The sequence below is a fragment of the Panthera leo genome, chromosome A1 (assembly GCF_018350215.1).
Source record: "Panthera leo isolate Ple1 chromosome A1, P.leo_Ple1_pat1.1, whole genome shotgun sequence".
NCBI lineage: Eukaryota > Metazoa > Chordata > Mammalia > Carnivora > Felidae > Panthera > Panthera leo.
The window spans coordinates 107816629-107844290 of record NC_056679.1 but is presented as its reverse complement, the minus strand read 5'-3'; the positions used below and the strand labels follow the sequence as shown (position 1 = coordinate 107844290).

Below are 27662 nucleotides of genomic sequence, written 5' to 3'. Positions count from 1 at the left end.
TTTGGTGGAGTCTATCGGATTTTCCATGTATAATATCATGTCATCTGCAAAAAGCGAAAGCTTGACTTCATCTTTGCCAATTTTGATGCCTTTGATTTCCTTTTGTTGTCTGATTGCTGCTGCTAGAACTTCCAGCACTATGTTAAACAACAGCGGTGAGAGTGGGCATCCCTGTTGTGTTTCTGATCTCAGGGGAAAAGCTTTCAGTTTTTCCCCATTGAGGATGATGTTAGCTGTGGGCTTTTCATAAATGGCTTTTATGATCTTTAAGTATGTTCCTTCTATCCCGACTTTCTCAAGGGTTTTTATTAAGAAAGCGTGCTGGATTTTGTCAAAGGCCTTTTCTGCATCGATTGACAGAATCATATGGTTCTTCTCTCTTTTTTTGTTAATGTGATATATCACGTTGATCGATTTGCGAATGTTGAACCAGCCCTGCATCCCAGGAATGAATCCCACTTGATCATGGTGAATAATTCTTTTTATATGCTGTTGAATTCGATTTGCTAGTATCTTATTGAGAATTTTTGCATCCATATTGATCAGGGATATTGGCCTGTAGTTCTCTTTTTTTACTGGGTCTCTGTCTGGTTTAGGAATCAAAGTAATACTGGCTTCATAGAATGAGTCTGGAAGTTTTCCTTCCCTTTCTATATTTTGGAATATCTTGAGAAGGACATGATGTACCTATTATTAATAAATGCTTGGTGACTACCACAGAACTTGTCATTGGAATTCAGGTATAATAACTGTGTTCATTAGTTCATCAGAACATATTTGTTTAGTCATTAGCATGATTTTTCTTCACTGGAATTTGAATACATCCCTATTGCTTTTTCTAATTAATCTTTTAATTTCTCAAGGTGAATGACTAAGGAACATTTGTGACCTTTAAGAAAACTCTCTAGCAAGAGATAGTGACACTTGGACTGAGCCCCCATGCAATCATCCTAAAATAAGTATTTTCATCTCTCTCACATGGTTCTCTTACAAACAATATCTTCTAATACATGCACTTTGGAAGCAGCATGATGGGGTTCTTTTCATTTTCTAATTGAACTTCTAGTTTTTATATATAATGAGCGAGAAAATTAGGGAAGCTGGATGCCTTGGCTTCAAACTGTGTAAGGAAAGAAAATATAGAGTAGTAAAATAATGTATTAACTAACCAAAGCTAATGCATACAAAGTTATAATAAAAAAATTAAATATATGAAAAAAGAAAAATTAATGTAAAATTGTTTGTGATCCTCAAAGCAAATGAAAACACCAGGAAGTCAAAGAACCACATTAAACCTTTACCTCTGACAGTTAGTCATGATAGATGATTCAACAAAATCATAAATGCATAAATTGGCACATCATTCTATAGCTAATGTGCCACGTATCATGTACAGAGTACATGAAGCAAACCAGCTCTGAGGAATCTGAAGCTTCAATAAGTTCTAAAGAGAGTAAAATTCAGAAATGGCTTGCATGGCATCATAGCCATAGGATATTGATGCCCAAGTATCCATTCCAGATTTCTACTTAAGCACAGATCTAAGTAGTAAAACACAGTGGCCTAAGACAAGATATTACAGCATCCTTTCCCTTTCCTCAAGCATGCAGGAAGAGCAGATCAGATGCAGAAGTAACACATCCCTTGTTCTCAGGGCCTACCCTTACACATGTAGTCTTTGATTTCATTAAAACTGTGAGGTCATTAAAGCCCTTTGAAAACACAAGGCTGTAGTTAAATAAGCTGAAATCACTTTATGTCATGTAGAGTGAATAAAAGAGTTCTTCTTAGCAGGAGAGAAAAGAAAGAGATAAAAACTTTTGAACTATAACACATATTATCATTTATAGAATATTTGCTATGAAAAAAAATCTCTAAAATAAAGAAAAAAGAAAATCTATGTGAACCTGGTTTTTATTGATTTTACTGTTCTTATTCCAAAGTCAACAACTATATGAAAACAGAGAGAGAAGGAATAAGAATCAAAGGCAAAGGAGTCTCCTCAATAAACGGCACTGGAAAAAGTGATGAGCCACACGCAAAAGAATTCAAATAAATTATTATCTTATACCACACACACAAATCAACTCAAAATGGATTAAAGGCTTGAATCTAAGACCTGAAACCATAAAACTACTCAAAGAGAACACAAGTAGTAAGCTCCTCGACATTGGTTGTGACGAGAAGTTTCTGGATCCGATTCCTAAAGCAAAGGTAGAAAAAGAAAATAAACAAATGGGACTACAAACTAAATAGCTTCTGCACAACGGAAACCATCCACAAAATGAAAAAGCAGCCTATGGAATGGGAGAATATACTTGCAAATCATGCACACGCTAAGGGGCTAGTATCCAAAATATATAAAGAGTTAATACAACTCAATAGCAAACCCAAACAATTGAATTTAAAAAATGGACAGAGAATCTGAATAGGCAATTTTTTTCCAAGGAAGAGACATGAAGATGGCCAACAAGCCACACAAAAAGGTGTTTAGTGTCACTAGTCATCAGGGAAATGCAAATCAAAACCATAAGGAGATTCACTTCACATCTATTAAAGCTGCTATTGCCAAAAAGATAAGAAATAACAAGTGTTGGTGAGAATGTGGAGAAAAGGGAACCATGGTGCACTGTTGGTAGAAAGGTAAACTGGTTCAGCCATTAGGGGAAAAAATATGAAGTTTGCTCCAAAAACTAAAAATAGAACTACCATATGGTTCAGAAATTCTACTTCTGGGTATTTATTTAAAGGAAATAAAAACATTAACTTGAAAAGATATATGTACCCCCATGTTTACTGCAGCATTATTTACAATACCAAGATATAAAGCAACCTAAGTGTCCAATGATACATGAATGGATATAGAAGATGTGGTATATATATACACAATGAAACACTATTCGGCCATAAAAAAGAATGAAATCTTTCCATTTGCAACATGGAAGGACCTTGGGGGAATTACGCTAAGTGAAATAAGACTGACAGAGAAATAGAAGTACTATATGATCTCATTTATACGTGTAATTTAAAACAACAACAGCTACAATAAATCAAGCTCATAGTTACAGACAACAAATCAGTGGTTACCAAAGGCAAGAAATAGAAGGGAAGGAGAAATGGGTGAAGGGGGTCAAAAGGTGCAAACGTCCAGTGATAAAATAATTAAGTCATGGGGATGTAATGTATAGCATTACAGTATTAACAATATCATAATGCATATTTGAAAACTGCTAAGAGAATAGATCTTAAATGCTCTCATCACATGAAAAAAACTTTTGTAACTGTGGATGGTGACAGATATTAATTGGGCTGATTGTGATGCTCACTTCACAATACAAATAAATATCAAATTATGTTGTATACCTGAAACTAACATAATGTTGTATTTCAATTATACCTCAATGAGAAAAACAAACAAAATACTAGATGAAAAAAAAATAAAAGCAAAGACAGAATTACAAGAATTAGCCAAATTGCTTTTTTTTTTTAAGTTTATATTTTAGAGACAGAGAGAGACAGCGCGAGCAGGGAAGAGGCAGAAAGGGAGACACAGAATTCGAAGCAGGCTCCAGGCTCCAAGCTGTCAGCACAGAGCCCAACTGCAGGGCTTGAACTCATGAGCCGCAAGATCATGATCTGAGCCAAAGTAGGACACTTAACTGACTGAGCCACCCAGGCGCTCCTAGCAAAATTGTTTTGAAGCTTCTCAAGGAGCTACCTTTGGGAAATATAATAAATGCCTATAAACATAAAATTTTCTGTTATTGTTGTATCGGGGGCATACCATCAGTAACCTAAGAACCATTGTTTTGGTATTAACCCTTAACCAGGAAGGCCCATCAATCAATTTTCCTGGGTTATATAAAGGAAATGCCACGAGTTTAATTGTTAGTTGTCCAAATTTGTCTTTCTCTCTTCCTCCTGGTCTCTGCATATGTCATTCCTTCTGACTGAAATATTTTCCTTTCCTCTTGGGCTAACTCCTTCTCATCCTTTATGTGACAAAAATTTGACAATAAATTTCATATTAAAAAAAATTACTGCTTCTCTAACACCTATATGGAATGATTCATGCTGGTTATGCACCTGTTGTGGCTCAGCTCCACACCCTCTCTTTTATGTTCTTTTACATAATGCTTAAGCTGGGACTCTGCAACCGATCCTTTCCAGACTCCTTTGCCAGAGGCTTATGTTAGATTCAGTCAAGAGGAGGCATCAGAGAGAGACTGGAAGGAAGAAGGAGTAGAGAAGGGCCTTTATTTAGTTTGCTGTCTGCGTTGCCACAGCACTGGCAATTCCTCTCAGCAGCAGCAGTTGGCTCTAGACATTGATAACTTTCAACACTCACAGAATCAACCTCAAAAGTGTTAGCAGCAGCCAGATGTACCTGTTCCTCAAAGGCCTGAGATCCAATTCTGTGCAGTCCCTCGTTCAAAATCTTAGGTTATGGTAACCTATTGCTTCACCCAGCCTCAGGAATGGCATCTGATTCCTGCAGTTGTTGTATCTGGTGATCTCCTGGCTATGATTTTGTCAATTCTTCCATTACTACGTATTCAGTTCTCGATATTAAAACTGTAGTGTAGAAATTCCCAGTGTAATTTCATTTTCCTAAGTGAACCCAAAGGATATAGCAATCGACACCATGAAAGAAGTTAGGAAACAGATTCTCTAAGATAAAATCCTAGGACTGATTTGGTTATGCCATTAGTTTTGAATGCTAAGCAACTTGAAAAGTTAAATGGGTACAGGCATAATGGAGATAATTGCAGGTATGGCTCCAGACCACTGCAAAATAAAGTCAGTCAAATTATTTTATTTCCCGGTAAATAAAAGTTATGTTTACACTATACTGTAGTGCATAAAGTGTGCAATAGCATTATGTATAAAAAGCAATGTACATATCTTAATTAAGAAATATTTTATTGCTAAAAAATGATAATCATTGAACTTTGAGTGAGATGCAATGTTTTTTCTGGAGGAGGGTCTTGTCTCAATGCTGACGGCTGCTGACGGGGGTTGTGGGTGCTGAAGACAGGAGTGGCTGTGGTAATTTCTTAGAAATAAGACAACAATGAAGTGGGCTGCATCGACTGACTCCTCCTTTCACAAATGACTTCTGGGTAGCATGTTGATAGTGGTTTACCCACAGTAGTACTTGTCTCAAAACTGGACTTAATCCTCTCAAACCCTGCTGCTGCTTTATCAACGAAGTTTATGAAATATTCTAAATCCTTTGTTGTCCGTTAAACAATCTTTACAGTGTCTTCGCCAGGAGTAGATTCCATCTCAAAAAACTATTTTCTTTATGCATCCATAAGAAACAAATAATCATTTGTTAAAGATTCATCATGGGATGGCACAGCTTCAGGCTTTACTTCTAATCCTAGTTCTCCTGCTGTTTCCACCACATCGGCACTGACTTCGTCCAATGAAGTCTTGAACCCCTCACAGTCATCCATGAGGGTTGGAATCAACTTCTTTCAAGCTCTTGTTTGTGTTGATATTCTGATCACTTCCCATAAATCACAAAGGTTATAATGGCAGCTAGAATGGTGAATCTTTTCCAGAAGGTTGTCAATTTAATTTGCCCAGATCCATCAAAGGAATCACTATCTATGGCAGCTATATAGCCTTAGGAAATGTATTTCTGCTATAATAAGATTTGAGAGTTGAAATGACTCCTTGATCCATGGGCTGCAGAATGGATGCTGTGTTAGCTGGCATGAAAACAGCAGTAATCTCAATGTTCATCTCTGTCAGAGCTCTTGGGTGACCAGGAGCCCTGTCAATAGGTAGCAGTATTTTGAAAAGAATCTTTTTTTCTGAGCTTAGGTATCATTAGTGGTCTTAAAATATTCAGTAAACCATGTTATATACAGATGTGCTGCTACCTAGGCTTCCCATTTATAAAGCATAGGCAGAGTAGATAAAGCCTAATTCTTAAGTCCCCAGAATTTTTGGAATGGTAAATGAGCACAGGCTTCAACTTACAGCTGCAGTAGCCCCTAATAAGAGAGTCAGCAAGGGCACCCAGGTGGTCCAGTTGGGTAAGTGTCTGACTCTTGATTGTGGCTCAGGTCATGATCTCAGCATTCATGAGATCGAACCCCATGTTGGGCTCTGTGCTGACAGTGCAGAGCCTGCTTGGGATTCTCTCTCTCTCTCTGCCCCTCCCCCTGACACATGTGTGTGCTCTTCTCTCTCAAATTAAATAAATAAACTTAAAAAAAAGAGAGAGTTAGCTAGTCCTTCGAAGTTCTGAAGGCTTACTTCTCCTTTCTAGTTATGAAAGCCCTAAGCGGCATCTTCTTCCACAGAAAACTGTTTTGTCTACATTGAAAAGCTGGTGTTTAGTGTAGCTATCTTAGTTTGTTATCTCGGCTAGAACTTCCGGATAACTTGCTTCAGCTTCCATGTCAGCACTTGCGGCTTCACCTTGCATTTTATGTTATGGAGATAGCCCCTTTCATTAAAACTCATGAACCAAACTGCAAGCTTCAAACATTTCTTCTGCAGCTTCCTCATTTCTCTTAGCCTTCCTAGAACTGAAGAGGTTAAGGGTCTTGCTCTGGATTAGGTTTTGGCCGAAGGGAATGTTGTGAATTGCTTGATATTCTCTCTAGACTACCAAACTTTCTCCATATCAGCAAAAAGTCTGTATTGTTTTCTTATCATTCATGTGTTCACTCGAGTAGCATTTTTAACTTCCTTAAAGAACTTTTCCTTTGCATTCAAAACTGAGTAACTATTTCATGCAAGAGGACTAACTTTGGGCCTCTCTCAGCTTTCCACATGCTTTCCTCACACTAAACTGAACCACTTCTAGCTTTTGATCTAAAGTGAGAGACATGTGACTCCCCTTTTCACATGAACACTTAGAGGCCACTGTAGGGTTATTAATGGGTCTAATTTCAACATTGTTGTGTCTCAAGAAATAGGGAGACCCAAGGGCAGAGAGAGAAATGATGGAGGAATCAGAACACACACAACATTTATTGAATAAGTCTGGCATTTTATGTGGGTGCTGTTCATGGCACCCCAAAACAATTTCAACGGTAACATTAAAGATCACTGATCACAGATCACCATAACAAATAATAATGAAAAAGTTTGAAATATTGGGATAATTACCAAAATGTGACACAGAGACGTGAAATAAGCAAATGCTATTGGAAAAATGGGGACAACAGACTTGCTTAATGCAGGGTAGCCACACATCTTCAATTTGTAAAAAATGTAGTATCTGTGAGGTGAAATAAAGCAAAGTGCAACAAAATGAGTTCTGCCTTTACCAATCGTCTCTGGCATACAATTTAAACTGTGTCATCAGAATTTACTAAATTATCAGTATAGTAAGTACCATAAGGTGCCTATTGAAGCAACTGTCTTGGGAAACGAGAGGTGTCCTACCCCTGAACTATATGGTAATAGCAATGACGACAGAACTTATTTTGGGGTGAGACTTATTTTCTTTTGTTACGCCTGTTGGAGAGCTTACAGGAAGTAAATAAGCTCAGGACTTTTAAATTCTCAGTTCAAGAAAAAGAGACCTTCTACAGCAGTCCTAAGATAATTTTTGATTTCTTATAGCTGTGGGACAGAGACTGCTTCAACCAGATGCCAAATTTAATTGTGCACTCTGAAGAACTACAACAGAAGTGGATTTCACAGATAGAGTCTCCTTTGTGAAAGTCAGGGCATCAAGAGGAAACAGTAGGTCCCAGCCCCGTGAAATGAGGACATCTAGGTAGATGTGGACAAAAATGAGACTCATGAACTTCAAAGTCATTCTGAGTCTCTTCTGAGGAGACTCACCTTCTTTTGCTTGAAATCCTATAATAACTCATCTGAAACAGGTATCTTGCAAGAGGATACGCACATCCGTTACCCCTTACAATGTCTACTGCTATAACTTGAGTGTAATGACCCAGGGGAGATCGTGCAAAAACGAATAAGGAAGGAGATCACTTACACTCCAAGAGAATTACCTGATTTAACTAATTTATTTTGACAAAGACCTGGACAATACATGAGAATAGATGCTAGGAGTGTTAAACCAAGGAGGATGGAATAAAACTAAATGGAGCCTAACACACTGACATGACAGCATTTACCAGGGGGTATATATTTAATGTGTGAATGAGATGCCCAAAAGTCCCTGGAATACAAACTTAAAAATTCCAAAGAAACCTCTCTTTCTTTCTCTCTCTATCTCTCTGTCTCTGTCTCTCTCTCATTCTCTCTCTCTCTCTCTCTCTCTCACACACACACACACACACACACACGTATCTTAGAGAGATACGAATGTAGGAGTGATGGAGTGGCTTTATAATGTGCAACTGCACATCTACCCCCACTTCAATTAATTCCTCCCAAGAAGGCCCAGAGAATGCTGCTTTCACCAAAGAATTATGAAATACATTAAATAAAGGAGCAACAACATACTTGAAAAGCTCAATACTGCCAGTGAAGTGACTCTCTGCTTTCAGTAGGGTTGAAAGAAGCCCAGTGATCAAAATGAAGTGGTAGTACTTAATTGCCATAAACAAGGGGGATAGTGAGAAGCAGGATAAAGAAATAATCAGAAAATTTTGACCACAAGGCTCTTTTTCAGCAGCCAACTAATCATGATATCTATATGAATAAAATGATAAGTAGCCTACTAAAATACTATGTGATATGTGTAACTGGAAGATCTTTAAATACAGGGGCCAGAAACTTGACTTGAGCTTCCATGATGAGACTCACAGCCTCTTGAAAGGAATCCAGGTCCCCTTGAGAAAAAAACACATATAAACCCTGCAGCATTGCCACATGTAATAACTATGAATCTCTGTGCAAGCCTCCTGCAAATGGAGTTGAAGTCATTAACAAGTCAGAATGATTGTGCATTGAGGGAAAGGAAATACCCAGATCTTTTAGAAGTAGACAGTAACTCTGAACTGACACTAATTTTTGTGGACCAAAACTCTCCAGAATTCTCTTTTCTTTCTGACAACCTAACTTTTCACAATCAAGATACTTCAGTAGCCTTAGTGACAGCAATGCAGTGTCCTGTGCATTGCTGACCTGTGATAGACATGTAGTGAATGAAAAATAAACTTTTGTTGTTTTAAATCAGTGAAAGGGGGGAGTTATTTGTAACCACAGCAAAGCACTATCTTTACTTACTGATGTTTCATCATGTACAAGCCCAGACTTCTTAGCATAACACACAAGATCCTTCAAGCCCTTGCCCCATCCATTCTCCGTCCTCACCTTCTGTCACTCATTCCTTTAAACTTTATGCTCTAGGGGCACTGGGGTGGCTCAGTCAGTGTGAGCGTCCGACTTAAGCTCAGGTCATGATCTCACTGTGAGTTTGAGCCCCATTGATGGGCTCTGGGCTGAGAGTTCAGAGCCTGGAGCCTGCTTTAGGTTCTGAGTCTCCTTCTCTCTGTCTCCGCTTGTATTGTCTCTCTCTCTCTCTCTCTCTCTCTCTCTCTCTCTCACACACACACACACACAAATAAATAAACATTAAAAAATTTAAACTTTATGATATAATAACAGAGTTTCTGTGTGTACTCAGCCTTTTCACAATTTTTCACCATATCGTCCTTGCTTATAACTCTTTTTTTATCTTCTTCACTTTGGCTACAACTTGGTTCAGCATCACTTTCTCCAGAAATCATTCCTTGATTTATTTTGGAGTTTAGTTGGAGTACCTCGGAATACTTCTATTGCAGTCCACGCCACCGTGTATTGAAATTATCTGTTTACATAACTCATTCCCAGTTGGACTGTGATCAGCATGGCCAGGGAATGATCTTTTCATCTCTGTGCGCTCCTAAACCTGATGCAGCACCTGGCACAAGTATCAAGTAAACACTTACTCTTCAGCTTAATCTAACTTGTGCATTCAATTTAGCCATCTTAGGGCTTTCAGGTTTGAAGTATAAATCATCTGTGTCTAATATATTGTCTATGCTCTCTTAATTGTGACGAAGTAGTGAAGAATGCTCATTTCTCCTAGTTGTTTGATGACTGATTGTTTCATTTGCTCTATTATTATTTTCATGATGGGATAAACCTGTTTGTCTTCTTTCTCTTCTTCTTTCTGGAATCTGTCTAGACCATGTAAAGATTACGAAAGGGGTCTTGACCAATGCAGCTGAGCTGAGGACATGGAAATAAAGGAGTCAGACATTCTTTTGAAGAAGTAACACACAGGAGACAAGTTAGAAGAAAGTTAACTTCTATACCCTGATAAGCTGGATTTTCTTTTATATAAAATTCTGAGGGGAAATCCCAGTAAGGGCTTATCTTGTCAATCTTTCTACATCCCTGTTCCTCATCAGAACTAGATAAAAATCAATGCATAGCAATTCCTCAAGAGCCTGAACTCTCAAAAGAATCAAATGAAGTGAAGCAGAGAGGATAATCAAGAAGTAACATGTAGAGAGGGGACAGGGGTAAAGGAGAGAAACTACAAAGGGAGGACACATAGGACAGAGAAGGGGACATGTGGTTGCCTGAATATCAAAAATGAAAGCTTCCAGGCCCAGTAAAGCAAATGGTAAGATGAGTTGAACAGAAGCCGCTTCCAAATTTGCACCTTTTCGTGATCAGAATGGTTTAGAAGGTGCTTCCATATCTAAAGTAAAGCAATGTCTACATATTTTTTCTATTCATTAAATGCATTTGAAGGCCTCACAGAAGAGCATTCAATCCCAGGATTAGGTACACTTCTCTCCCAGGCTACGGATTAGATTACTAGGTCTGCATTTACTTACCAACTTTGATACTGTGGAATAATCATGAATAAAACAGACAAAGTTTCTGTCCCCATGAAGCTATAAAGCAGCACTGTCCATCAGGTGATGCCAGGGGAGACAGTTCATTCATAGATCTCAGGATTTCTATAGCAGAGCTCCTTAGGACCCCTGAAGCTGCTACCTTTAAAAACCTAGCTAGGCATGGGAGACATCCAGAAATTTCTAGAGGGTGGAGAAGATACATAGCAGATGCATTTCTCATAGTTTTCTTTAGACCCTTACTTCCTATTATCAGAGGGGCCACATGAGACCTGTGAACGTTTGCACAAGGGCCAGGATGTCAAATGTGGACTTTATAGAAAGTGAAAAAGATGGCAATATATTCTAGTGGTTGAAATCCCTGTACATTTTGAGTCACACAAGTCTGGGTTCAAATTCTAGCTTTTCCAATTACAGGCTGTGAGATCTTAGGAAAAAGTCTTCACATCTCTAAGACTCAATTTCTGCATTAAGATATTGGAAAAACAGTACCTACATCATAAGGTTTTTGTAAGTATTAAATAATAAACTGCATTAAAGTACATTAACAAATTGGCTCACAATAAGTACGTAATCATATTAGCTAGAAGTAGTAATAAGAATAGCAGTATCATTCTTCTTCTTGGTATTCATTTATATAACAAACATCTCATTAAGTAGCAGACACTATGCTAGACAGGGGGAGACAACACAATAGTCAAGTTTAACTGAAATGCCATTCCAGGGGATACTTTCCTATACCCCTACCACCATGTCAGATCTCTCTATTATCTGTTTCCATCAAGCAGAGGCTTTTGTTCATTGTGTTCACTGCTATATCTCCAGTTCTTATCACACATAACAGGTGATAAATAATTAACTCTGGTTGTATAAATAGCATCTATTACTTCCCCTTAGCTATACACAATTTCAATTAGTTATTTGTACAAGTATTTATGTTTTGTTTCTATCTTTTTATACTAGACTATGGACATCAGTGGAGACTGTCTCTTCTTCAACACTGTGTCTAGTTAGGTTAACTTACTACAATGCCTGGTACATGACAGATACCAATTAAATGTCTATTGCCGGAAGGAAGGAAGGAAGGAAGGAAGGAAGGAAGGAAGGAAGGAAAGAACGAAAGAAAGAAAGGAAGAAAGAAAGAAAGAAAGAAAGAAAGGGAAGGAAGGGAGGAGGGGAGGAAGGAAAGAAGGAAGGCAAGAGGGAAGCAGGAAGGAAGGATTAATAAAAATAGATGAAAGAGGAAACACAGGTGCCATGGAAACACATAGTCAACAGGGCATTTCAGAGAAAATGTCCCAAGGAACAAGGGGAGGAGTAGTACTCCAGTGTGGGGTATTTCCTGTGAGGGAGAAAGCAGATGGTAAAAAACCGCATCTCCCTCTACAAACTCCATGCTTCAGTAACACCAGATTTTATTCTCTTCCACAAAAAATATCATGCTCATTAATAACTCTACATCCTTTGGGGCAGTAAAAAATGCTCTTCTTCCATGTCTCCATCTGTCAAAAATCCAATTTCTCAGTGAGTCCCAGATCAAATACCACCTCTACTGTAAAATACTCCTGAATTCTCCTCAGCTCAAACGAACTGCTTCTTCACCTGTATTCTATCATATTTCCTACTGCATTCACTGACTCAAGGGTTTAATGTATGTGTGGTTAACTGCAGGTGTCTGTCTCCACCTAGATTAGGATGTCCTTGGAGGCAGGACTCATTTATTTCACTTCGTATCCCCAAAATACTTGCAGAAAAAAAATATATTTAATACTTGTTTATCAAACCAAATTGAAACAAAATCCAAGAGCTACCTAAGCAGGAGTGATAAATTAAAGTATCTTTTATTCAGTCTTTAGCACCAAGCTCACTTCCAAAGCTCTCTTTATCTTTCTCTTTGCCTTTTTCCAACTGCAACTCACAACTCCTAACACCTACTTTACTGACATTGCAAGGATCCATAAAGTAATATTACTTGGCACTTTTAAGATTAGAACATAAAAGATACTCCTTTTTGTTTGCAGAAATTGCACTAACTTCTTTATATTGTTAGCTTCCATTGGAGACTCGTTAATATAGACTGCTTTTTTCAATCTCTCCAGCTCCCCTACCCTCTTCCCTTCCTATTTTCAATCTCTCACCTAAAAATAGAGATACTATCTTGTATCTGTAAGTACACCAAAGGGAAAATCTATTTTGTTGTCAAATAATATTTTAAATCCTCAGTAAATACAAGAAGCATCAAACATCCGAATAAAATTAATTTAATGGAGTTAGGACAATCATACTTTGTGTCATTAGACTTTTCTGATGTTGTGAGTATATTTTATCACCTTTTAACCTAGAAAACAATGTTAATAATGAAGTGCTTCCCTTTAAAAACTGAGACTGGACTGAAAGTAAAGTTACTCAAAGAAGCAAGTAGGGGTGGGGATATTCTAGGCAGAAGCAATGAGGCATGTGAAAGCCCTGAGGCAGGGAAGGGAAGAACTCTGTCCTCAAAGAACCTTCAGAAAGGCAGGTAGCTACAACTGTGAAAGAGGATGTGAGTGAAGCAAGATGAAGTCTGCAAGTAAGCAGAGGTCAGATCATTCAGCGCTTTGCAGGTTCAGTCAAAGATTCTATTTTCATTTCAAGTGATCAGGATTTCTTTGAGTTTGTATTTCTAAAATATCACCGTGGCTATTAAGCGGGGAATGAATTGCTAGGGAATTTGACCTATGAATAAGACAAGTGAAAGTAGATTCATTCTTTCATCCAACAAATACTTATAAAACACTCCAAAGTCCTCTTTTCACAGAACATTCTCAAGGATAGATCATACGGTGAGCTATGAAGTAAGCCTTAACAAATGTAAGAAGATAGAAATCAACTCTAGTATCTTTCCCAACTATAATGGTATGAAATGAGAAATCAATACCAAGGGGGAGTGGAAATTTACCAATATGTGGAAATTAAACAACAGACTTCTGAACAATCAAGGGATCAAAGAAGAAATACAAAATCAGAGAGTGGGGTTCCTGGTTGGCTCAGTTGGAAAAGCATGCAACTCTTGATCTTGGGGTTGTGAGCTTGAGCCCCATGCTGGGTGCAGAGGTTACTTAAAAATAAATAAATAAATAAATACGTACGTACGTACGTACGTTTAAAAATATAGTTTTAAATGAGTTTAAAAAATATGAAAGTAGCTTGAGACAAATGAAAACACAACATGCCAAAATTTACAAGATGCAGCAAACACATTTCTAAGAAGGAAGCTTATAGCAACAAATGTGTACATAAAGAAAAAAAGAAAGATCTCAAATAGATAACTCGACTTTACCTTTCAAGGAATTAGAAAGAAAAAAAACAATTAAACCCAAACGTTAGCAGAAAGAATAATAAAAATTGACCAGAAATAAATGATGTAGAGATGAAAAATACAATAGGAAAAAATCATGAAAAAAATCATGAGTTAGTTTTTTGAAAAGATAAATGAAATTGGCAAAACTGTATCTAGACTAACCAAGAAACAAGGAGAGAGGCCTCAAATAAAATTAAAAATGAAAGAGAAGATATTACAACTGACACCACAGCAATACATAGGATTATAAGAGTATAAATATTCTGTTTCAAATAAATGGATTGTTTCAAAATGTAAAAAGAGGGGTGCCTGGGTGGCGCAGTTGGTTAAGCATCTGACTCTTGATTTTGGCTCAGGTCCTGATCTCATATTTTGTGAGTTTGAGCCCTATGCTGGTCTCTGTGCTGACCCTGCAGAATCTGCTTGGGATTTTCTCTCTCTCTCTCTCTGCCCCTCCCATGCACTCTAGAAAAATAAATAAATACACTTTAAAGAAAGCAAAAAAAAAAAAAAAAAAAAAAGTAAAACACAAAAAATACACCAACAAATTAGATAACCTGGAATAAATTCCTACAGACGTGCAACTTATCAAGATGAATCATGCAGAAATAAAATGTCTGAGAAGACTGTTAACAAGAAAGGAGATTCAAACAGTAATCAAAAACTTACCAACAAAGAACCTCCCCACCCTAAACCAGATGGTTTCAGTGGGCATTCTGCCAAGCATTTCAAGAAAAATTAATGCCAGTCCTTCTCAAACTCTTCCAAAAAATTGAAGAGGAGGGAATACTCCCAAACTTACCTTATGAGGTCAGTGTCACCAAAGCCAGATATTGACACTACAAGAAAAGAAAACTATAGGTAAATATCTCTCATAAATATAGATGCAAAAATTCTCAACAAAATTCTAGCACAGTAAGTTCAACAGCACATCAAAAGATCAAACAGGATGATAAACTGGGATTTATCTCTAGGATGCAAATATTGTTCAATATCCACAAATCAATAAATGTGACACCCTCATTAATAGAATGAGGGATAAAAAGCACATGATTCTCGCAATAGATGTAGAAAAAGCAAGTGACAAAATTCAACATTCTTTTATCATAAAAACTCTCAACAAATTGGGTACAAAAAGGACAGAAGTAAACATAATATAGGGCATATATGACAAATCCACAGTTAACACACTCAATAATGAAAAATTGAAAGCTTTTCCTCTAAAATCAGGAAGAAAACGAAGATGCCCATACACACCACTCTTATTCAAAATAGTTCTACAAGTCCTAGCCAGAGCAAGTAGGCAAAATAAAATAAAAATTAAATAAAAATAAATAAAAAATAAAAAATAAAAGGCATCCATATCAGAAAAAGTAGTTTCTGTGGATGACATGATCTCATATCTAGAAAACTAAAAACTCCACCAAAAAAATTTTGAACCAATCAATAAATTAAGTAAAGTTGCAAGATATAAAATCAGCTACAAAAATCTATACGTGCATTTCTATACATTAACAACAAAATGAGAGAAATGAGGAAGACACAAATAAATGGTAAGATATCCTGTGTGGGTGAAATCAGAAGAATTACTATTGTTAAAATATCCAAACCACCCAAAGCCATCTATAGAGTCAATGCAATCCCTACCAAAATTCCAGGGGCAGTTTTCACAGAAATAGAAAAAACAATCCTAAAATGAGTATGGAACCACAAAAGACTCCAAAGAGCCAAAGCAACATTGAGAAAGAAAAACAAACCTGGAGGAATCATACTTCTGGGTTTCAAACTATGTTACAAAGCTGTAGTAATCAAAACAGTATGGTACTGGCATTAAAAGAGACACATAGATGAATGGAGCAGAATTGAGAGCCCAGAAATCAACCTATGCACATATGATCAATTAATATTTGACAGGAATAATCAGTGGGCAAAAGGCAATTTCTTCAATAAGTGGTTCTGGGAAAACATGAGAAATAATTAACTTAGATCTCTTATGCCATTCACAAAAAAAGAATCCAAAATGGATCAAACACTTAAATGTAAAAGGCGTGAAACTGCAAAACTGCTAGAAGAAAACAGGAGAAAATCTTCTTGGCATTATTCTTGACATTGATTTCTTATATATGACACAAAAAAATACAGGTAACGAAAGCAAAAATAAACAAGTGGGACTACATCAAACTAAAAATCTCTGCACAAAGACATAATCAACAAAATGAAAAGGCAATCTATGAACAGAAGATAATATTTTCAAACCATGTATCAGATAAGGTGTTAGTATCCAACATATATAAATAAAGAACTCATACAACTCAACAGCAAAAATACAAATAATCTGATTTAAAAATAGGCACAGGACCTGAACAGACATTTTTTCAAAGACATACAGATGGCCAACAGGTACATGAAAATATGCTCAACATCACTACTCTTCAGGGAAATACAAACCAATTCAAAAATAGAACTGCACAAATATGGACACAATGGGCTTTTAACAAAGGAACAAGTAGAATTTGGTGGACAAAGTACAGTCTTTTCAACAAAGGGTGCTGGAACAACTAAACATTTATATGGAAAGAAAATTAAATCTCAACCTATACCTCACATATTGTTCAGTAATTAACCCAAAATGGACTGTAGACCCTAATGTGAAACATAAAACTATGAAACATTTAGAAAAAAATAATGGAAGAAAATATTTCTTAACCTTGGGTTAAACAACTACTTTGTAGGTTCGACACCAGAAACAAAATTCATTAAAAAAAAAAAAAAAAAAAAAAGACAAGGGCGCTTGGGTGGCTCAGTTGGTTGAGCATCTGACTTTGGCTCAGGTCATGATCTCACGGTTTGTGAGTTCAAGCCCCACATCAGGCTCTGTGTTGAAACCCAGAGCCTGGAGCGTGCTGCGGATTCTGTGTCTCCCTCTCTCGCTGCCCCTCCCCACTCACACTGTCTCTCTCTTTCCCTCAAAAATAAATAAAACATAAAAAAATTAAAAAAAGACAAACTGGGCTTTATTAAAATTAAAACCTTTTTCCTCTCTGAGAAAGACAATGTTAAGAAAGAGAAAAAATAAACTAAAGAGTGGGATAGTATTCACAAATCACATATCTGCAAGGAATTTTATATAAAATATATTAAATTTTCTCAAATCTCAACAGTAAGAAAACAAACAACATAATATAAAAGGGACAAAAGATGTGAACAGACACTGAACCAAAGAAAATATATGGATGGCAAATAAGCTCATAGAAAAGATGCTCAACATCAACCATAAATAGCAAAATGCCAGTCAGCTTCAGTGAGATATCACTAAAAACCTACAATGATCTCTACAAAGAAATGGGAAGGTAGAGAAGGATGAGAAGAAAGAGAAAGAAAGGAAAAAGGAAAAGAAAGTAATGGTCCCAAAGTACTAGCAAGAAAGCAGAGCAAGGGGAAATCCCATACATTGTTGTGAAGAATCCTGGTAGGTTAAAAAAAAAAATGACGTGTGGTGGACAGGGATGTTGGCTTTGCTAGGAACATAATTGTCAATTAGAGTAAAGAGGAGAGAAGCTAGAATGTATGGGGACAGACACAAGTAGGTGAGTAGATATAGTGGGTGCCTTAAGTTCTCTCTTGATTGCTTTAATTTTTTCTCAGTGAAATAAGAAGCTGAGCATGATGCTGAAGGAAGAAGCATTACATGAAATTAACATCTAAGAGTGTGGGAGGATGAAAAGATTAGGGGAATACAGTCTAGGTAGATTCAAGAATTATTTAGAGATTCAGTAATGGTGCAAGCCTCTGAAAGCTAATTAATTCTCATCCAGGAGAAATATGTGGTTTTAGTCTTAAAAAGAGAACCTATAAAATACAGTAGTATTAAGTGGGGTCAAAACCTGTATTCATAATAAGAAGCTCTAAATGCAAAGGAATTTCTGCCATCAGAAACCAAAGACATAATCATCCGGGATAAGAAACATCCAGATATAGTGTTATATAAATGTTTAAAAACAGAGAAGTTATGAGAAAATATCAATTCCCAAGGAACTCCAAGTGATTATGTATTACTGAAGTAGAGGGGATATAAAACATGACACGGGCTTAAAAATGAAACTACACTGAAGACAAAGCTATTATATGGAGGCACTTGTTTAAAAAAATGTTTTTTAATGTTTATTTATTTTTGAGAGAGAGAGAGAGAGCGAGCGAGTGAGGGAGGGACAGAGAGAGAAGGAGACACAGAATCTGAAGCAGGCTCCAGGCTCTGAGCTGTCAGCACAGAGCCCAACATGGGGCTAGAACTCACAAACCATGAGATCATTACCTCAGCTGCAGTCGGACACTCAACCAACTGAGACACCCAGGTGCCCCATGGAGGCACTTCTTTAAAACCCAGCAACATTCAGAGTGAAACTTCAACATGTCTACAATTTGGCTCTTTTAATTTCACAGGTGAGAAAAAGTTAAGAAGGGTATGCAGAGCTTAATAGTACCAGTATATCTGGTACATGCTTCAATAAATAATTTAAAATTACCAGGAACAACCTAGATGTGGTAGAAATAAAGTCATACATCATTACTATTTAAAGGGCATTCCACTTAGAGTCCACAGAAAAAGAAAGAGAATTAACTGCCAAGGAGCATCCAGTCCACAACAGCCTTCAGAAGCAAACTGTTCTTACAATATCCAGAAACTACGCCCAAAGCAAAAGATTTAAAGGAGAGATTTCAAAGAAGTGAAATGAGGCTCATCATATGGTTAGGGGAAGATAGCCAAAGCATCTTAGGGAAGCATCCAAACTTATCCTTGCCAAATTGTCCTTATAAATTATAAAAGCACACAAGGAAATGCAGCTTATCTACTTCCATAAGCATTACTACTAAATGAATAAATGATCTATAGAAGCCAGGCTCTGAAAATCGCATTAGAGTAATTTGGAAAATGACACCAGAATGGTTACCCTGCCCAGGTTAGTGGCCTTTTCTTATTTATAGAAAAGTCAACAGATTAAATACAAAAAAGAAAAACACCTACCTCCTCCCAAAAAGCATTTGCCTTCACTTTTAGGCAGGCAGCTATAGGTAGGAAAATGTAACGTCTAATGTAACACAGAATGCTACAGGATTTTGTCAGACCTTTTAAAAATGAAACCATCCATGAAATCAAATAGTCTGCCAAATCAGTTCAGTCTCACTATTACTTTTTATAGAGTTCATTATTTATTTTGCTTCTCATGGTAATCAGTATAAGGGTTCTACTATACTCAACTTTGCAGTCATTGTTGACCAACTGTTTTAAGAAAGAGGTGACATTGCTGTAACCCTCGAAGCAATATAACATAAACTGCACGCTGACTTCTTTGGCAGTGTGCTGTGTGAATAAAAGCCAAGCATTTAATGGCAACAAACAAGGAGGAATGTCAGGCAAGGACATAAAGTGATAAAGGCATTCCATGCTAAATAATAGAGAACATCCTGCAATTGTTTCTTTGGTTTTGCTGATGAATAAAAGTGATGGTAAAGTTCTTGTACTGAATGATATGCTATTCAGAGTCTTTTATCTATGGCTTGGGGTTGGAGGGAAGCAGTGAATTAGTCTCATTCGTACTCTATAATTAACAAAAACAACAGCCCTCTTTAAAATTATTTTTCCCTGATTTCAAAGCCTTCTGTTTTAATTGATGTTCACTGGATACTGCCTCAGCAATTAACATACCATATTTATCTATTTTTTCCTTATCTGACTTAAAATGCTTTACTACTGGCAGCTCAAAGCCTACAATAGACACACACACACACACACACACACACACACACACACGCATGCACACACACTCAACTACCTAAAAACATGACTGAACATTCATAGGCTATTGATTGATTGAGCCAATTTGACTGATTTAAAGACCAGATTTTTCATCTTTTTTTCTTCCACTTTGCATTTTTAAAAGTTCATGGCAAAGACGACTTTTGGGTTAGTAGATTTATTCTTGTGAGATAAGTAGATGACGTGAAAGCCTTTTCTCCTTCAGCACTGTGCTGCGCTGTTTCTTCACATGACAAATTTTTAACTGATACTGAATTATTTCTACAAAAACTCTGACTGAAAATGTCAATAGGTTCAATGGGATAGACTAACAACATAGGGAGAATTTTTGACAGTCAATAATAGCTGAAGATTGCCTATGAGGACTAGAGCATGAGCTCTATTCCTGAGTAAGGACAGAAAGAGGAGATAAAAATATATAAATGTGTGCTTTCAAAAGTGTAATTGTGACTGGGTAGCTCAGTCAGTTCAGCCTCCAACTTCGGCTCAGTTCGTGATCTTGAGGTTCACAAGTCCGAGCCACAGGTCAGGCTCTGTGCTGACAGCTCACAGCCTAGAACCTGCTTCGGATTCTGTGTCTCCCTCTCTCTTGCCCTCCCCCACTTGCTATCTGTCTCTCTCTCTCTCTCTCTCTCAAAAATAAATAAACACACACACACACACACACACAAGTGTAATCAACAAAACATGGATAATTAATAAAACCTAATTAATAAAAAAAAAGCAATCCCAAATTTAGAATTTAGGCTTTATCCAAACAGTAATTTAAATTATTTGGACATATATTTTCCCCATAGAAACAATGTTATGTATGGTGCTTAAGATATAAAATTTTAGCTGATAAAGTTATTTTCAACACATAATATAAGCATTGCAGATAGTGCACTTCTTTAAACATATGATATTAGCTATGACAACTCAGCTGGCAGTAGCAGAAATGAACCTGAGCTCTTACAAGCACAGAAGGAAGATTTACTATAGGGATATAAGGATGACTTATGCAATCCTAAGACATAAGAAACTGAACTGGAGAGGTACGTTGGCTTTCTCTTCAACTTCCATCCCTACTTATCTCAGTGAGCCTGCTTTATTTTTTTTTTTTCTCTTTCTCTGCAGATGGTTTTTCTAAAGAACACACAAGCTGCTGTGTGCAGCACAGACAGTAGAGGGGCAAACACGGAAATAAGGCAGACGAGAGCTCTGGTCTTTAATCCTCTTGTTCTAGACAGAACAAAATTGACAGGTCATTACAGATTCAGAGCAAGTAGGACTGAGCAAAAGTATGCAGATAGTAGGTGGAAATAGAGAAAACTGTAAAAAGTACAGACAGACACACGAAGGGGAAGGAAATTGGGGATGATAAAAATAATGGAGGTAATATTAGGGAAGGAAAGAAGAGTAAGGTGCACAGAACTCTCCTAATTCATCTTAAGATGGTGACTTAACCTAAGTTTAAGTAGGCTAGACATTATTTACTAGGCAGAAGTATGCAGAGAGAAAATTCCTGGTCATGATCCAAGAGTCTAGTTTTCTTGGACAACTGTACCCTAGGCACTTGAGCTCCTTGTGGGTTTGTTCCTCACGTGAAACTGTGCAATAAAACTTCTAAAGAACCCTCTTGTTGCTATTGATTTTTACTCTAAACAAAAATGACAGAACTGAATATCACACCTTTGTCCTGAAAGTCAACCCACTTACCATTATAGATGCTCTGAAGACTTTGAAATGAAGTCTAGAACAAGAAAAGCTCTGGACCTCATCAGGAGGCCAAACACTGAGCCAAACAGAAAACAAAATTTTATCCTGATTAAAAACTCATAAAGAATCCACACCATACGACTTTGTGGTTAATGAACCTCAAAACAAATAGAATAAAGCTGGAGAAGGTCCAAAGACACAAAATTAAAATGATGAAAGATATCAGCTTGAACATAGACTAAAACAATTGAGGTGCTCCGTTATAAAAAGATTAAGATTAAGGAGCCATGGAGATAAATAACCTCAGAAACATGGATAGAGTACACATGGATTTCTTCAGTTTATCTCAAAGTATTAGAACTAGGTACTATCTTCAAACTTAAAAATATAATTTTAGGACAAGTACTTTACATAGTATCCCAATATGAAAAGTGTCTCCACTTAATCAGAAGATATAAACTCTGCTAGTTTGGAGTTTCAAGAAAATTCTTACAATTCACTTTTTTAAAAATAAAATGTTACTCATGAAAGAAGTGTGTCTCTCAACACATGAAAACAAGTTGTATCTTTTTTGTTTTAAACAAAATTTTTAGAAATGTTTATTTATTTTTGAGAGAGAGGGAGAGAGAGAGAGCACAAGCGGGGAGTGGCAGAATCCGAAGCAGGCTTCAGGCTCTGAGCTGTCTGTCAGTGCAGAGCCCGACAGGGGGCTCGAATCCACCAATGGCGAGATCATGACCTGAGCCGAAGTTGGAGGCTCAAGTGACTGAGTGACCCAGGCGCCCCACAAGTCGTATCTTTCATAGCCTCTGAATAAAATACATCTTTAAGAAAAGCTCATTAATTTTTGAACCATCACTAATTTTCAAGCAATTGTTATCTGGCATGTGGATGTGGCAATGACAAGGCATAAGGTACTCTCAGGGCTGCCATGGACACTTTAATTACCAGTCACCAACACAGCCAGAAAATTGGAAAAAGGACTATATAATTTTATAGGCTCATCAGTTACTCTGTCATGTACCTCAGTAAACAAGGGAGTAACTTCCAGACTTAAAGGCTGAGTGCTAGAGCCCAGAAAATGTGGTTTTGTTAAAAATCAATATAACTGTAAAAAAAAAAAATAAATTCTTGAGCCTCAGTTAAACATGAAAGACTGAACACATGTCATTTCCACTGCTCTGTCCTGAAATTCACTAAAAAGGTAGTGAAAAGATTTAAAGAGACTCCTAAGCATAAAGTGAACTTGAGAAGGAATGATGGTGACCTATCTTTTGAAGCCAGAAAAAAGATTAGAGAGCAAGAAAAACCCCGAAAGGAGGAAATGAGAAGCTGGCTGTTTTAGGCCTCAAAACAAAGGAAATTCTCAGAAATTAAGTGGTATCATAGGGGTGAGAATGGACTTGATACGGGAAGGTTGTTAGAGAATTTATATAAAGAAGCTGTTAACACAGATTCTGTTCTCCATCCCCAAAGAGGACTTGGAGAGATTAAATCAGGGAGACTGTATAGGAGGACTCCAGGAAAACTGAAAAACAGGATTAAGTGAAAGTCTATACACTGAACAATGAGATACATGGGGTCCATATTCCCATTCGTCTTCAGAAACACTAGCAGACATTTTAGATCTCCCAGACAAGATTTTAAAGCAGTTGTCTCTGAAGTCAACGATCAGCATAACTAGTAGGGGGCGGGGTGGGGGGGGGACGGGGGTGACCTACAATAACCATCAAAATTGTGAAGACCATCAGTGAAGACCATCAACTCATAAACTGACACACAGGGCTCCCAGTCAGCTTTCTAGGGCCTCACCCTTAAACGTGAATACATCAAACGCTTCAGAAAAGCCTCCTACACAAAGCCAAGATGAAAATGAACTGGGACGATAGAAAAAGTTATCATAAAGGGAACCAGGTAAATAATGATAATTATTTTTTTAAAAGGGAAAAGAAAATACTAATTTACTTAAAAAAATAATGGTGAAGTTTGAAGGAAAACTGAAAAATCAAATAAAGAGGTCTTAGAAATTAAAAATCAGATATATGAAATGAAAAACTTACGTAGAGTTTTCATAGGAGATGAAAAAAGAAAGCTTCAAAGGTCATTTCAGAATGCCCACAGATAAGTAGCAGAAATTCTAGAGAACACAAAAAAGAGAGGGAAGGAAATGATCAAATAAATGATTCAGAAAATGGTCCAGAACTGAATAAGTGTCTTTATTACGAGTGCTTAATACATGGACCTAGAGGAAAGCAAAGCACATCATCAGGAAACTTCTCAATGATGGGGACAGAGAGAGTAGAACAGCAGCTTCCCAAGAGAAAAATAAATAAATAAAACAGGGCACAAAAGTCAGGCATCAGGATGGAATTGCACTTCTCACTGGCAGAAACAACACAATAGTGAAACACCTTCAAATCCTGAAGGAAAATCACTTCCATCCTTAAGGACTCTTAGGTAAAAAATAAAGATATTTTTTGGATATATGAGGCATCAAAAATTCTATCTTCCATGTACTGTTTTCAAGATGCCAGAGAAAGTGCCCTAACAAAATTAGAGGGTAAGCCAGCAAATGAGTTTCCCATGCTCCTGAAACTAATTACCACCAACTTAGTGGTTTAAAACAATATAAATTTATTATCTTACAGTTCTGGAAGTCACACGTCCTAAAATTAAGGTGTAGGAAGAGTTATTTTTCTGAAGAAGGCTGTAGGGGAAAATCTGTTGCCTTGTCTTTTCTAGCTTCTAGAAGCTGCCTGTTTTCCTTGGCTCATGGTCCCTTCCTCAATCTTCAAAGCCAGCAGCATAACATCTTCAATTCTCTCTTTGATTCTGATGCTTCCTTCTTTGACTTATAAAGACAATGGGCCTGCCTGGAAAATTCAGAATAATCTCCCCAGCTCAAGGTCCTTAAGCACATCTACAAAGTCTCTTTTACCATGTAAAGTAGCATATACACAGGTTCCAAAGGTTAAGATATGCACATCTTTGGGGGACCATTATTTGGACCACCACACCCAAGAGAAAGGAAGACATGAAATCTGAGATACACAGCTCCCCATTAAAAAAATAAGAAAATGGAGTCTCAGAATGATGAGAAATCAACCAATTCAGATTAGAACAAGAGAATGCAGGGCTCAAGGAGAAAGATATCCAAGAAAAATTTGAAATGGATAGACTACTTAATGCATTTGAATGTTTGAAAGGAGATTTATAGATCTGAGGAAGAGTTTGGGAATGAATTAATGATACATAGGTAGAAAACAAATTAAAATTTAAAACGGGTCAATCATTAACACTTAGGAAGACAAAAGGAAATGTAATGACAGTTAGCTACATGGCTCTTATCATTCCCCATCATAATATAAACACAGAGCCATTAACTCTAATGATCTAAGTGATAAGAGATCTAATGGATCTACATCGATTAAATGATCTAAACTGATCTAATTAAAACTGATGGTATAACTGGTTTTAAAAGATAGTGAGAGAGAGGACGTGGGAGGAGAAAATAAGAACATTAAAATATTAGTTTCAATAGAATACATCAATACATGACATAGAAAACTGAAAAATATAGGAACTATGTAAATCTGTTATTTTGAAGCCTGAGAAAATAGCACAGATTGAAAGTGGTTGTCTCTGAGATGTAGAAACTGCAGGTGACGATGAGTTTAACAGAAGATAGTTCTTTTTCCTTGTAAGCTTTTTCGGAACTATTTGACTTTCTAAACTCTGTATATATGTAACTCGATAAAAATAAAATGGAAAAATAAATGTATTTTGCTTTATTAAAGTCAGTGTAAATATATGACTTTGGATCTTTACCCTGAAAAAAGGAAGACAGAGAGAAGGAAAAACTTTAGAGAGAAAAGAGACTTGGAAGTTGTTTTTCTCTCTTTAACTGGGGTTTAATAAGAGGATGCCTCACTTAGGTTTTGTTTGTTTGCTTGTTTGTTTTGTTTTGGCTTTGGAAGGATTCCATACTATTTTTAAATTTTTGATACATTTTGAAACCTTTATTTCTAACTGTTAATATTAATGAATAGAATGTGAACTATTCAATTCTCAGTTCTAATGTCACCTCCTCTGAGAAGCTTTCCCAGGCTCCCCATCTAAGACAGCATCACTCCGCAGTTAAAATCAAATCATCTGTCTTTTTTTCCCTCATAGCTCTGACCATTATCTCATACTTTCTTATGAATGGAAACTACAATAATGAGCAAGGCTACTCTAACCCCTGACATATCCCCATCTTTTATAAGATTGCTGGCCCTCAGTAAGACCCGATTAATATTTAACAAGATCTTCATATATTATTATGTAACTTACTTCTTTCCCCACCTCCTCTCCCAATTATTTCTAAAACTAGAACACTGGAAAATGTACTCATTTTAAACCTAACCCTGAGATCAAATCACATTTAACAGGCAGAGCTTCAGACTGGAAATTCTATTATCTGGTTTGGAATCCTGGGTCCTTCCTCCTTTGTTAGCTATGTAGACTGGAGATTAACCTTCTTTCTAGAACTTGGTTATCTCAACTGTAAAGTGGTGTTATTCATAACAGCTATGTTGTGACATTTCTTAAGGATTATTCAATTCATTTTTGATATAAGAGGAAAGATGAGTTATTCCTTCCCTCTCATTTGTCATACCGTTCTGAGGGAGGCCAAGTTCACACAGAGTTAAGAAGATGGTTTAGCAAACGGTGAGCAACTTCAGGGAACATAAATAGCCACAGTAGACCTTTTAAAAAATTCTGAAGTTCAGATAATGTTTTTTTCTGGTCATCCACATAATCTTGGTGTAATGTAGTTCAGGAAGAGATTCTCAGTCAAGTGGATCTTAAACAAGAGCTCAGTGAGAAGTAGGTCATCTTGACCTGAAGAGTTTATGCACAGTATGAGTCTGAAAAGGAAAAATCCAAAAGGTAGCGGGAAAAAAACCCAAAAGGGTCTAAAAAAGAGAATACCGTATCAAAGTAGAGAAAGTGAGTCTGAAAGGTAATTAACACAAGAAATGGAAACAAGAAATACTGGGAAAGGAATGGTAATAGAGACTTACAAGAAAGAAATGATGACTTTATGAGGAATCTGATCTGGAAGGCATCAGAAAGATGAAGGAAAACAAAGGGGCTCAGTTTTACTAGATATAGCTGTTAAGTTGCAGTGTGCCACTGTCAGGTGACATGTGTTAATATAAGGACAAGGAAAGGGTCAACTGGCTCTTAAATGTCACCTCCATGGCATACTTGCTGCTCTTGAGAATAAAAGACAACAGGGTAGCTCTGATTAAAACAAAAAAATGTCCTGGGAATTTCCCTAATATCCCATGGCCGAAGCAAAGGAATGCTTTGAACTACGAAACAAATAACTAGAGCCAATGAATTTTCTCAAAAGTAAAGTATCTAATTTCCTGCAAATATCCCTAGAGTCTGAGGCAAGAGAAGGACAACATTCTGTGCCCTTCCTATGATGCATCATCACAAATAACTAAATAATCCCCATCGGCAGAGCATAGTCTACAGATGTATGTCTTAAGGAAACAGCAGAGTTGAGGTATTTTCAGTAATTCAAGACACCACTGGCTCTGAAATTCCTCAAAGGTGATTGCATAGCTGGGATAAAATTACTTTTCATTTGTTTGTAGCCCATGGGCCAAAACACACACACACAAAACACTGTTACTTGAGTTGTTTCTGTTTCTCCAGAAAAAATTACATTGATTCTGCCATCGATAGAGTGGGACTTTAATAAGTTTTTGAGTTAGGCTTTAGTTCAGTGCCTTTTGGGGTTTGCCGCTATTAAAATAAGAATGCTATGAACATTCTGCTAGAGTTTAGTTGTCTTCACAAATAAGTATGAAGCAGGAGGATATAAGATGTTTTAGGGAGTTCAGCATTCACTCAAGATGTAAACACTTAGGAAACATTTGCCTTTTACAGGGTGTTACATAACAGGGAATTAATAGTAAGTAAGAAAAAAAAAAAGACTTTCCTTCGTGGAACA

The 27662-nt window shown here is 36.9% G+C and overlaps 1 long non-coding RNA gene across 1 annotated transcript in view; it reads right to left on the bottom strand.

Annotated features, from left to right (window-relative positions):
- Positions 1 to 14940: 14940 nt before the first annotated feature.
- The window catches only part of LOC122200267, a 316204-nt gene continuing 303482 nt past the window's right edge, over positions 14941 to 27662 (bottom strand). Inside the window, exon 4 of the long non-coding RNA XR_006193771.1 lies at positions 14941 to 14978. This is a non-coding gene — a long non-coding RNA (uncharacterized LOC122200267). The remainder of the gene's footprint in view (positions 14979 to 27662) is intronic.